This window comes from Helianthus annuus, chromosome 14 (genome assembly GCF_002127325.2).
Source record: "Helianthus annuus cultivar XRQ/B chromosome 14, HanXRQr2.0-SUNRISE, whole genome shotgun sequence".
Taxonomy (NCBI): domain Eukaryota; kingdom Viridiplantae; phylum Streptophyta; class Magnoliopsida; order Asterales; family Asteraceae; genus Helianthus; species Helianthus annuus.
This window is the reverse complement of record NC_035446.2, coordinates 119,679,990-119,694,000: the sequence shown is the minus strand read 5'-3', so window position 1 is coordinate 119,694,000 and position 14,011 is coordinate 119,679,990.

Genomic DNA, 14,011 nt, shown 5'->3' with positions numbered 1-14,011 from the left:
GCCCAACATCCTTGTGCGGTCCACCCGATGAAATTCAATAGTTCCCGGCCCAAATAACACAACAAACCAACAATACAATATCGGCCCAATTACTATACGTGAGTGACTTGTGCGATTGTACCGGCCTTGTGCGAGTGGGCCTTGGGCTTACTCGGTCCAATAACAAAACAATAATTACCTAACATAGTTACGGCCCAACATTTGACCAGGATCAACACTTGTGCGATCCGTGAGGGCTTGTACGATCCAGTTGCCTTGTGCGGTCCGAGAGATCTTGTGCGACAGGCAACCTTGTGCGATTGACTTTGTGTGTCCGGCTTGTGCGGCCAGATCAGCTTGTGTGACTGATCCATTTGTGCGAGTGGACATCTTGTGCGACCAAGATGCCTTGTGCGACCGGTTAACAAACTCTCGTGAATCAAGCAATCAGTTACAATTTCAATTAATTCTTTTTGACCAATTCGATAGATTCCAAAATTACCACAATCAATCAACAGTTTCTAATCCACCAATTATCGATCAAACAAGGAAATCAAGTATCAAATTCACATGAACCCTAAGCTAATCAAAACATAAACAACATATCCATTATCTTATCGAATTGTATGATTTGGTCCGATTACTAGAATACATAATAATTTAACGATTGCACCTATCATCCGCATATGAACACACTCTTCAGCCGATTAACAAACATTCAATCTAAAATCATCATAACAATCAATCCGAGGACAAAGCATATCAACATGGTAACATCGAATCGGCTCTAGCTTATAATCATACAACTCTAATCGGTTTACTCTAAGCATGAAATCATAACGTCTATTAATAACAAAACATAAACAAAACACTAACCGATTAGAATCAAACTAGGAGAAAGTGATCCGAACAGGAGGGTGATCTTCGGTTGCCTTGTGCCGTCGGGTTTGAGCGAGTGAGAGAGAGAGACTAGGGTTTTGTGTGTGATAATGTTTTGCAAATATGAGGGGATTACAAACACACTAAGTGTTATGCGTGTGAGGTGGGTGGGCCGAACCCAATCATGGGCTGCCCTTTTGGTCCGTGTGCAAACAATACGGCCCAATGGCCATGTGCGATCGAGTGATGGTTGTGCGGTTTGTGCGGCTTGGGCTCGATTAACATACATACATACACATATTACACAATGCACATAACAAACATATCCTTAAATAATATATTTCACATAAGCACGTAGCGTTACAAGATAGGTCTAAAGTACGAGTTGTCACAAAAATGATCATTTCTTTTTTATAAATAAATACCATATTTTATAAGATAAATATGACCTGATTTGCCCCTGAGGAAAATGACAAAATTGCAGGATTTTATAAGACAAGTATGACCTGATTTCATTTTTGGACCAAAATGGCAATAAAACTGAAACCACAGGGACCCAGATGCAAAAGGTTTGAGTTTTGGACTAAAGTGACAAAAGTAACCAAACCTCAGGGACCAAAATGACAGTTTACTCTTACATTTTTTCTAATTAGAATAAAGTATTTTCTCAAAGACAGATCTAATTTAATATATTATATATATTAATATTATACAGTATGTAATATTGCTTGAAGCATAAGTACTCGAGTAAAGGAACACCGAACAAAAGTGAGTTGAGGTATCGATTCCTGAGGGAAAAAATATTAATGAAATAATGATCGAGTTTTAACACTATTTTTATGAATTTACTTCTTTTTCTTTATCTAACTATAAAAGTTTTAACATTAGTAAAGTCTATATATGAGTACTCTCATTCCCTCTCACAACCTCTCTCGTCCGTAACCACTAACAATTACTCTTGAATCTTGTCATCTTGTGTTGAGCCTTCCCCGTCACGAGAGAGCCACATCGTTTCCCTGTGATTATGTGAGCTCACAAGCGCTAGGTTGCAGATACTCTAAGTATAGGAAAGCAAGTCACTTTTTCATATAAAATATCCATAACACATAATAAACGATAAGGATGCTCTCGTTATTCGTATGTAAGTACTAACTAATACAAAACGAATTACAAATATTGAAAATAAACGTTACAAAAATGTAAAAGAACAGTGTCAACTAACACAGAGGTGACTTACACATCCAAAGTATCAGTGACTAAATATTAGTTTAGTGTTTGTGAAAAAGGAAAAATAAAGCTTTGATGGTTGAAGAAAAGTAGACAGTATTCCTTACTATTTTCATCAACAAAAGTTGGCTTATAGTACTGGACGTTTCTTGGTGTAGTGTAATGGATGTTGATTCAACTTTAATAAATTTGCTGTCCCTTTCAAAAAAAAAAAAAAGTTGGCTTATAGTTTTCTCTTGAATTGTGTGCTAAACTCATTTTCTATCCATCGAAATGAATAGTGCGCTTATTTTGTTCAAAATAAAATTTCATTTAACTTCATGACATATTGTGCTATATGTGAAGTGTAAAGTGTAATAGTGTATCATGCTTGTATGAGTCAGGGTGTAATGTGTTTGCAATCATCACTTTGGTGGAGTGGTAAAGCTTTATGTCTGTTGAAAAGAGATCAGGATTCAATTCCTGGTATGAAATAAATTTAAGAGTTAATTGCTCGGATGGTCCCTGTGGTTTCACATTTTTTCACGTTTAGTCCCCACCTTTTGAAAATAGCATGTATGCTCCCTATGGTTTGTCATTTTGTTAATCGGATAGTCCCCCAACATTTAATCTGGGGACTATCCGAGTAACAAAATGACAAACCATAGGGAACATAAATGCTATTTCCAAACTAACTGACATCTACTCAGGGACTATCCGAGTAACAAAATGACAAACCATAGGGAGCATACCTGCTATTTTCAAAAGGTAGGGACTAAACGTGAAAAAACTTGAAACTACAGGAACCATCCGAGCAATTAACTCTAAATTTAATGTAATTTAACAGTGGTGATTATATAACCTTTTAATGCCATAAGTTTCATATATTTTCAAACCAACTTTCGTAATTTAGTTACTTCTAAGTTCTATCCAATTTCAAAAATCGATATGTTATGTATCTTAGATATTCAATAGTAAAACACAATATTGATTTGTTTAGCAAAGCATTATTATTAGGGTGAACGGGTCACCATGCGGGGAGGCATGCGGTGACCCAAGTCTCCTAGAGGGAACACCGCCGCCATCAACGAGGGGAGTCAATTAGGTGAATGGAATCGGTGAGAGGTTACCGAATGAAGGAGGGAGGGAGATGGTGGGCCACCCTTTTTTCAACCAATCAAAACATTTCTTTTTTTTTTCTTTTTGAATAAAAAAACAAGTCCCCTAAGAGGGGAGTGACGCCATCAAATTGAGGGTGTGAGGGGAGTTAAGAGGGGAGTTGACATGGCGCGTACTGATTGGCCGTGCGTAAGGTTATGTGTAATGGGGCGCGAGAAAGGGCCATAGCGCGGCTATGGCGCCAAGAACACCGCCCCCCGGGGCGCCATGATCAAAAAAAAAAAAAGAAATGGCGTGAGAAATTTCGCGGCGCGAGGAGATGGAAATTTATAATTTTTGACCGTTTGATAACGGTCATATATTAAAAAAAAATCAATTTTTTTTTTTTACTTTTCACACTATAAATACCCTCACATTCTTCCATTTTTTTTACAACTCAATACATTCTCATTCTCATTCTCTATATATTTTTAAAAAACCTAGTGTCACCTTATAAAAAAATGGGTTCCCCGTCGGAAGAGTCTTTCACCGAAATTCACCGAAGATATTTTTCGCCCGACGAAGACGCGGCCGAGGAAGAAGCGGTTACGAGTGCATGTACTTTTGTGCTACAAGCATTTGAGAACATTCGGCCTACTCCCCCTCCACGACCCATCTTGCGAGATCGTGAAGCCGCGAACGAGCGTTTGATGAAAGACTATTTTGATGCGGCACCGGTTCACGGACCGAATGTTTTTAGACGACGTTTTCGGATGAGCCAAAGGTTATTTTTGCGCATTAATAATTACTTGGAAAATACGTATGATTTCTTTAAGCAAAGAATGGACGCACGAGGATATCTAGGCTTCACCTCAATTCAAAAGGTCACATCCGCCTTACGCGTATTATCATACGGAAACACGTACGACATCAACGACGAGTATTTGAAGATGGCGGAGAAAACAACCCGAGATACCTTGGAACATTTTTGCTATGGTAATTTTTTATTGTCTTTTATTTATTTACTTTTATATATTTATTTTTTCGTAACTTATTAGTAAAACTTTTGTATATTAAATTATATTTTAGGAATATGCCAGTTATATGGAAAACGTTATTTGAGAAACCCCACTTGGAACGACCTTCAAAAAATATATGAGGTGCATCTAGAAAAGCATGGAATACCCGGCATGATTGGTAGCTTGGATTGTCGTCAATGGCGTTGGTATAATTGTCCAACCGCATGGCGAGGTCAACATACACGGGGTGATCAAAAAGGGCCAACTTTGGTATTACAAGGTGTTGCGTCATACGACCTTTGGGTTTGGTCGGCCTTCTTTGGTGTAGCCGGGTGTTTTAACGATATTAATACGTTAGAGGCTTCACCATTAATCGAGGGCTACATTTCTGGAACTATACCAAAGGCCGGTTTCCATGCAAACGGGAACGATTACGAGCATGGCTACTACTTGGCCGATGGTATCTACCCTGAGTATTCGATTATTGTTAAAACGTTTTCTGAAACTTTCGATGAAAAAAGAAAGTATTTTAAAAAATTACAAGAGTCTTCGAGAAAGGACATCGAGAGGTGTTTTGGGGTTCTACAGCAACGATGGCATTTTATCAGAAATCCTTGTCGCATGTGGCATAAGGATAAAATACGAATGGCCATGTATGCTTGCATCATTTTGCATAATATGATCATTGAGGATGATGGAAAAGCGATATGCCAAAACTATATTCCCGAAGATTTGGTCGAACTACCCCAAGCGACAACGGAAGAGAGACTCGCAAATGCTCAACTACTGCTGTCACACCCCCAAATTCCACCTGCGGATAACACCCGCTTCGAGGGCGTGACTGACCAGGATCCAGCCACCAATTATACTGAGCATTTAATTAATAGTAGAAATATTTAAAATCCGAAGTAATTAACAACATTAGAGTTTAGATTCGGTAATTAGTTTAACAAAACAGTGGAAGCATAAACCAAAATAGTTTTAAAGACAGTTCATTGATCAAAACAGTTATCCCAACACACGGGTTTGACGAACACTACACTTCCCCAAGTAGCAGCTCCTGAATCATTGGTTACCTGCAAAGCATGCAGTAAGGAGTCAACAATAATGCTGAGTGAGTTCACTAGTTGTCCAGTTTTAATTACCAAAAACTTTGTTTCACCGGTTAATTTATCCGTTTATACATGCCCTGGGGAGCTACCCCAAAAGTTAGCGACTAAACTGTTTTTCCAATACCGAACACTAGGTAACCGTTGCGTATCCGCAGGATGCCCCGATGTCAATGTTCTATCATCATTGACGGATTTCTGAGTACATTAGTTCACGACCGTCCCAAACCAGGGCACGGTGTGAGGCTGGTAAACACCTAAATAGCGCTATCAACTAATAACCCGCTCGCCTAACCCGGCGACTAATCGGTATTTGTAGTAGGGACTTGAGTGATAGAGTTTCGTTTAGTGCCGTTAGTTGCAATCCGTATAAACAGTAATTAACCAAAAGGTTTCCCAATACCCGGGAAGGAAAAGTAAGTTGTGTTCCCAATAACCAGGGAAAGTATGTAAATGGTATCCCCTTTTACCAGGGGATAGGGTTGTTAGTCTCGTGTCCCAAACCACCGGGACGCATGCTTTTAAGTTGTGAACTCACCTTGGGTTGCTCGGTAGGTTTAGGTTACTTGTCAATCACGTTGGTCACCACGTCCTAACATGGTTACCGGTATAGGTCAGGTTCGGTATACAAGCATTCACGTAAAACACATACTGGCACGTAACATGCAAAACAATACAAACAGTCATGGGGTTATTGGGCCGGCCCTAACATTCACACATTCAAACAGAACACAGTGACACATAGTCCATTTAACAGATAACCCATGATACACATAATGGCCCAATAACCAAAGTGAGCAGCCCACTCGCAACCAGATGGTCTCGAGTCGTAACCAGGAGATCTCGGCTTGTCACGTTATGGTTGCGAGTCGCAACCGTGCGGTCTCGAGTCATCATGCTGTGGTTGCGAGTCGCAACCGTCGTAGTCTCGAGTCGCAATCATGAGGTTTCGAGTTGTCATGCTATGATTGCGAGTCGCAACTATGTGGTCTCGAGTTGTCTTGCCTTGGTTGCGAGTCGCAACGACGCGGTTGCGAGTCGTAAGCTGTCCCTTTCACGTACACGTGATGATGCAGAAGCAACAGTCCGAAATTGTACCATGTATTCAGACCCAGATTAGGAAACAACCAATAACATTTCACTAACACTTTTCCTAATCTGCCCATATACAACAATAGATCAAACATTACCCTTTTTAAAATCTTCAAACCACATTCAAACAAGTTCATCTTACATTCATAGTTTTCTAGGGTTTTCATGTCACATATAACCATATTTTATGAACAAAAATCATATGTTTATAACAAGATTATCATGGCAAGAACAAAGAAACATGCATTACATAGCCGAAATCTTAAGTTCAACATCAACATTTTGCAAGAAACAAAGAAGTATAGTTTGGTTGGCCATGAACTCTCTTAGACTACCATTTTCTAAACATGTTACCAAATATTGTCAAACTTTACAAATCAACCTAAGAATCATGCATAACCATTCTAACCAAGCATTTCTAGTTCATACAACATACATAAATCTCATGCACATAGTAACAACACTAACCGGTTGTGGAGAAGGAGGATGAGCCGAAAGAAAGGAAGAAAATGAGAGAAGGTGAAGTGTCCGAGTGATGGTCTTGACCGAGTGTCTTGTCCGATATGCTCCAAGCTTGAACCGAGATCAAGGAGAAGGAAAGTGGTGTTGTTGGGGTTTTCTAGTGGGAGAGAATAGAAGAGTCTATGTGTGGATTGTTTGGTAACAAATGAGAGAAATGGGGAAAGTTGGGGATTATATACCAAGGGGTCACGAGTTGGGCTAGGGATTTCGGCCCAAATGGTTTCGGCTCAAAGGCCCACTCGAGACCGAGTGGCCCACTCGCAACCGAGTGGTTGCGAGTCATGGTCTCGGGTCGTAGTCTCGGCTCTTATATATTTATATATAATACACATACACAACACATATCATGTACTAAAGTCACGTTTTCATTTAATAATAATCATATATGCACAAAATATTACAAGGTGTTCGTTCGGAAAAAAACCTCGAGTGTCACATTATCCCCAAGTTTTAAGAACTTTCGTCCCGAAAGTTGAAGCAGCCACTGCCAAGCTAACGTGTTTTAACGGGGTGTCACATCATCCCCCCGTTAGTTTGGAATTTCGTCCCGAAATTCGGTTGTAGCTTCAGTGCTGGGGTTTTCGTTTGGGAATAACTGGGGATACTTGGACTTCATCTGGTCCTCCCGCTCCCAGGTAAACTCTGGGCCGCGACGTGAGTTCCAACGAACTCGAACAAAAGGTATTCTAGTGCTCTTGAGGACCTTAACATCCCGGTCCGTGATTTCGACAGGTTCTTCGACGAATTTCAACTGTTCGTCGATCGTGAGTTCCTTCAGAGGAACTACGTGCGTCTCATCTGACAGACACTTCTTCAGATTCGACACATGGAAAACGTTGTGAACTGCACCGAGTTCTGCTGGTAAGTTCAGTCTGTAGGCCACCTTGCCTATTTTCTCAAGGATTTCGAAGGGTTCAACGTACCGTGGGTTGAGTTTGCCTCGTTTACCAAAACGAACCACACCCTTCCAGGGTGAAACTTTGAGTGATACCCGCTCCCCAACCTGGAGCTCAAGTGGTTTCCTGCCCTTATCGGCGTAGGCCTTCTGACGGTCACGAGCGGCCGCCATGCGTTGTCGTATTTGAGCAATCCGCTCAGTAGTGTCTACCACATGTTCTGGACCAGTGATTTGACTATCCCCCACCTCTGCCCAACAAAGAGGTGACCGGCATTTACGTCCGTACAATGCCTCAAACGGAGCAGCTTTAATGCTGGTGTGGTAGCTATTATTATACGAGAATTCCACGGGTGGCAGATGCCTTTCCCAGCTGTTGCCAAAGTCGTTTACACAAGCGCGAAGCATGTCTTTTAATGTTTGAATAGTGCGTTCGGACTGCCCGTCCGTCTGTGGGTGATATGCTGTGCTCATATCTAAACGTGAGCCAAAAGACTTGTGCATTGCTTGCCACAGTTCCGAAGTAAAACGTGTATCTCGATCAGAGATGATAGAGGTGGGCACCCCGTGCCTCGAACAACTTCCTTGAGGTATATCTCCACCAGAGTGGAGAATTTATCTGTTTCTTTGATTGCCAAGAAGTGTGCGGATTTCGTGAGTCGATCCACGATCACCCAGATAGTATCGTTTCCGCGCTGTGATCTAGGTAGGCCAGTAACGAAATCCATGGAAATTTGCTCTCATTTCCATTGTGGTATCTCTGGTTGTTGGAGTAGGCCTGAGGGTTTCTGATATTCCGTCTTGACTCGCGCACAAATCAAACACTTGCTGACGTAAGTTGCTATGTGGGCCTTCATGCTAGGCCACCAATACGTAGTCTTAATATCGTGGTACATCTTATCCGAACCAGGGTGTACTGAGTAGCGAGATTTGTGCGCTTCATCCATCGTAAGTTCTCGTAAGTCGCCATAGAGTGGGACCCAAATGCGTCCCGTTACATAATAAGCACCGTCTTCCTTCTGTTCTAAGCGTTGCCTTGACCCGCATAGGGCTTCAGCTCTAACGTTCTCTGGTTTCAGTGCTTCCATCTGAGCAGCTCGTATTTGCGAAGGTAGACTAGAATGGATCGTGAGTTGTAAAGCTCTTACGCGCTTAGGCGTAGTGTCCTTCCGACTGAGGGCGTCTGCCACTACATTGGCCTTGCCCGGGTGATACCTGATGGAGCACTCGTAATCATTCAGCAGTTCGCCCCATCGTCGCTGTCGCATATTCAGTTCCTTCTGCTTGAATATGTGTTCTAAACTTCTGTGGTCGGTGTAGGTGGCGCACTTGGTTCCGTATAGGTAATGCCGTCATAGCTTAAGTGCGAAGATCACTGCTCCCAGTTCCAAACCAAGCGTTGTGTAGTTCCTTTCGTGCGTCCTAAGTTGTCGAGAGGCGTAAGCAATAACCTTCTCGCGTTGCATCCGTGTGTAACTGGGATTCTAATTCGAAGCATCATGGTATACCGCTAGATTACCCGTACCCTAGGGTGAAGATGATGCTCAGTGCATTACAAAGTTTGGGATTCGAAAGCTGAAAAGACGTCCTCCTGTTTTGGTCTTTCACGAACACAACACCCTGCTGTGCCAACGAGACTTAAGCTGTGCGACCTCCGAAAATCTTGTGATTAAGCTGCGATAGTATCTAGTGGGACCAAGAAACTCCTGTATCCTCGAAGGGATCTTTGATGTTGATCAGTTCCTAACAAAATGGATCTTAGCGAGATCCATGTGTATTCCCACTTCGTTGTTTGATAAAAAGAAAATGTGTACTTCCCGAATCCTGAAGTCATACTTAGGTAGACTTCGCACGTAGACACTCCTCCCTAGAAGCTCTACAATGGAATACAAGTGTTGTTCAAGGTGCCCCTTTCTCCTAGAAGTGATTCAAAACGTACTAGATAAACACAGTTGCAGTGTGATCCATAAAGCAGCTGGTGGGTTGTTCATCCCAAAAGGTCATGGAATAATTCATCCGGTGTCTCCTGGAAATGGCCTCATTGCGTTCACTATGCCGTTTTAGGAACATCCTCCCTTTGGACTTCCATCTGATGTTAGTTCGTTCGCTACTCAATCTTCACATAGGAGCATGACCCATGTAACTGGTCAACAGGTTGTCAATACAGGATCGAGACAAACGGTTATGGGCTGTCACCTTGATGAGTTCTTAATAGTCAGTATACACACGAAAAGGCCCATCTTCCCTAGGATAAGTGGGGCTCCCCCAAAGCGAAGAACTAGACCCTACAAAACTCCTGTCCAACGGTTCCTGTAGTTGCTTTGATAGATCTTGCGACCTTCCTGGCGCAAAATGGTAAAAGTACATGTAATCAGGGCTGCCTCAGACGTGAGATCAAACTGAGATTCCGCTTAACAAATTTTCGGAAGAAAAACTGAATGTTCCTCGGATAGCATGCCGAGAGAAACAACGAACAACTGGTGGATCCTCGATCCACTTTTCCTTAGCCTTAACATCCGTAGCGGTTGCTAACACAGCGGAGTAATCCCTCTGTAGACACTTCTGGCCTTCACAGCTGAAATGGCGCTAACTATTGAACTACTCTGATGCTTTAGAACAAATGCCGATTCTCCACACAAAGTTTTCTCCTCACTGGGTATATTCGCGTGATTCCTGGGTAACCAATTCACACTAACTACTGCGTTGTAACCATCGAGTGTGGTAGAAGGAAGGTCGACATCGGACACTCGTCCCACAAGGTCGGGTTTACATCCTAACGAACTTTTGAGATTCTATATGACTTGCCATCAGTCGATTCCACATCTGGTTCGGTTTTAAGAAGTATCAGGGTCAAGCAGAGTAGAGATGAAGCAAACAACTACCCATACAAGCTACCATGTTGCTACTATGCCTGGCGTCGCCTGCGCCAATCCTAAATGCCCTTCCACGAGCATCATTTCCAATGTTGTTGTTACGGTTGCGAGGATTCCCTATTATCATTCCCCTGGTTGTTGACCTTGATGTTGTCGCGACTGTTGTTTCTGATGTCGTTGCTTGAAATGGTGCGCTACGATCCTTCACTGACAAGTCCATCTTGTCGCGTTTCCGTGCCGCGTCCCAAGGTGTACTTATTGAGCTGGCCGTTACGCATTTCCGCACCATTGTCGATTGTCATCGCTTATGGCCCGACTGATTCGTAAGAGCTGGCTCCTATGAGCCGCTGACTAGGGTCGTTCAAATGCTGAAGCCAGTAAGGTACTACGTTTACCCTCTTGTCCACCGTTCTTGCAAGTTGACTGAGTAATACACGGTATGTTGAGATAGTGTTGCAGAAGTGATCGCACTTCGGGATTTAAGACGTCAACACGTTACGTTCCAGCAAGCGAAGAAAGGTGAGAAGGATATAGACCAATCATTGTCGTTTCAACATCCATCCCGGGGATGTTCGTACAGGCACCTAATGTTTCACACAGTTTGCTAGGCGTTCATATGGGTGTTCAGGTAATACTCGATAGCATCGAGGTTCGAAAGGGGTGCAGTGAGAAGTGAAAAGATCGTGTTCGAGTAAGAGACAATCACTGCTACGGCTCTTATGGACGGTTGTGTTTCTCATCATACAGATAACGAAACGGAACCCCTTTTTCACTTGTTAAGCCTCACTGGGACTTACATCCACCCCACTATATTATTATGTGTGCACCCACAATAATATTGTGATTTGCATGTTCATCTCAGCTCCTCTTAACTCATGTCAAATGGTTCCCCACACTCGAGTAGATTTCAAAGAGTATTAAGTAGTGTAAGTCACGGAGGTTTAGGGAATTACCACCCTATCAATCACATGATACGAGAAAGTGTTCATGAATTCATATTGGTGTGCTAACGTGCAATCACATGCAATATCGTATGTGGGCGTTCACTAGTTAGGCATACTAGTACGTATAGCGAAACAGGAAACATAAAGTAAGCAAACAAGTAAACACTGGTCCGAGCTATGAGGTCAAAAGTGTTGAGCCTTGTACTTGGAGTGTAGTGTCGTCACGAGTCACGGGTTATAGTCTGGTTTTCTCCAAAAAGATTTTCCCCTTTTTAAAACCAAGTTCACTATAACCAATGGCTCTGATACCAATCTGTCACACCCCCAAATTCCACCTGCGGATAACACCCGCTTCGAGGGCGTGACTGACCAGGATCCAGCCACCAATTATACTGAGCATTTAATTAATAGTAGAAATATTTAAAATCCGAAGTAATTAACAACATTAGAGTTTAGATTCGGTAATTAGTTTAACAAAACAGCGGAAGCATAAACCAAAATAGTTTTAAAGACAGTTCATTGATCAAAACAGTTATCCCAACACACGGGTTTGACGAACACTACACTTCCCCAAGTAGCAGCTCCTGAATCATTGGTTACCTGCAAAGCATGCAGTAAGGAGTCAACAATAATGCTGAGTGAGTTCACTAGTTGTCCAGTTTTAATTACCAAAAACTTTGTTTCACCGGTTAATTTATCCGTTTATACATGCCCTGGGGAGCTACCCCAAAAGTTAGCGACTAAACTGTTTTTCCAATACCGAACACTAGGTAACCGTTGCGTATCCGCAGGATGCCCCGATGTCAATGTTCTATCATCATTGACGGATTTCTGAGTACATTAGTTCACGACCGTCCCAAACCAGGGCACGGTGTGAGGCTGGTAAACACCTAAATAGCGCTATCAACTAATAACCCGCTCGCCTAACCCGGCGACTAATCGGTATTTGTAGTAGGGACTTGAGTGATAGAGTTTCGTTTAGTGCCGTTAGTTGCAATCCGTATAAACAGTAATTAACCAAAAGGTTTCCCAATACCCGGGAAGGAAAAGTAAGTTGTGTTCCCAATAACCAGGGAAAGTATGTAAATGGTATCCCCTTTTACCAGGGGATAGGGTTGTTAGTCTCGTGTCCCAAACCACCGGGACGCATGCTTTTAAGTTGTGAACTCACCTTGGGTTGCTCGGTAGGTTTAGGTTACTTGTCAATCACGTTGGTCACCACGTCCTAACATGGTTACCGGTATAGGTCAGGTTCGGTATACAAGCATTCACGTAAAACACATACTGGCACGTAACATGCAAAACAATACAAACAGTCATGGGGTTATTGGGCCGGCCCTAACATTCACACATTCAAACAGAACACAGTGACACATAGTCCATTTAACAGATAACCCATGATACACATAATGGCCCAATAACCAAAGTGAGCAGCCCACTCGCAACCAGATGGTCTCGAGTCGTAACCAGGAGATCTCGGCTTGTCACGTTATGGTTGCGAGTCGCAACCGTGCGGTCTCGAGTCATCATGCTGTGGTTGCGAGTCGCAACCGTCGTAGTCTCGAGTCGCAATCATGAGGTTTCGAGTTGTCATGCTATGATTGCGAGTCGCAACTATGTGGTCTCGAGTTGTCTTGCCTTGGTTGCGAGTCGCAACGACGCGGTTGCGAGTCGTAAGCTGTCCCTTTCACGTACACGTGATGATGCAGAAGCAACAGTCCGAAATTGTACCATGTATTCAGACCCAGATTAGGAAACAACCAATAACATTTCACTAACACTTTTCCTAATCTGCCCATATACAACAATAGATCAAACATTACCCTTTTTAAAATCTTCAAACCACATTCAAACAAGTTCATCTTACATTCATAGTTTTCTAGGGTTTTCATGTCACATATAACCATATTTTATGAACAAAAATCATATGTTTATAACAAGATTATCATGGCAAGAACAAAGAAACATGCATTACATAGCCGAAATCTTAAGTTCAACATCAACATTTTGCAAGAAACAAAGAAGTATAGTTTGGTTGGCCATGAACTCTCTTAGACTACCATTTTCTAAACATGTTACCAAATATTGTCAAACTTTACAAATCAACCTAAGAATCATGCATAACCATTCTAACCAAGCATTTCTAGTTCATACAACATACATAAATCTCATGCACATAGTAACAACACTAACCGGTTGTGGAGAAGGAGGATGAGCCGAAAGAAAGGAAGAAAATGAGAGAAGGTGAAGTGTCCGAGTGATGGTCTTGACCGAGTGTCTTGTCCGATATGCTCCAAGCTTGAACCGAGATCAAGGAGAAGGAAAGTGGTGTTGTTGGGGTTTTCTAGTGGGAGAGAATAGAAGAGTCTATGTGTGGATTGTTTGGTAACAAATG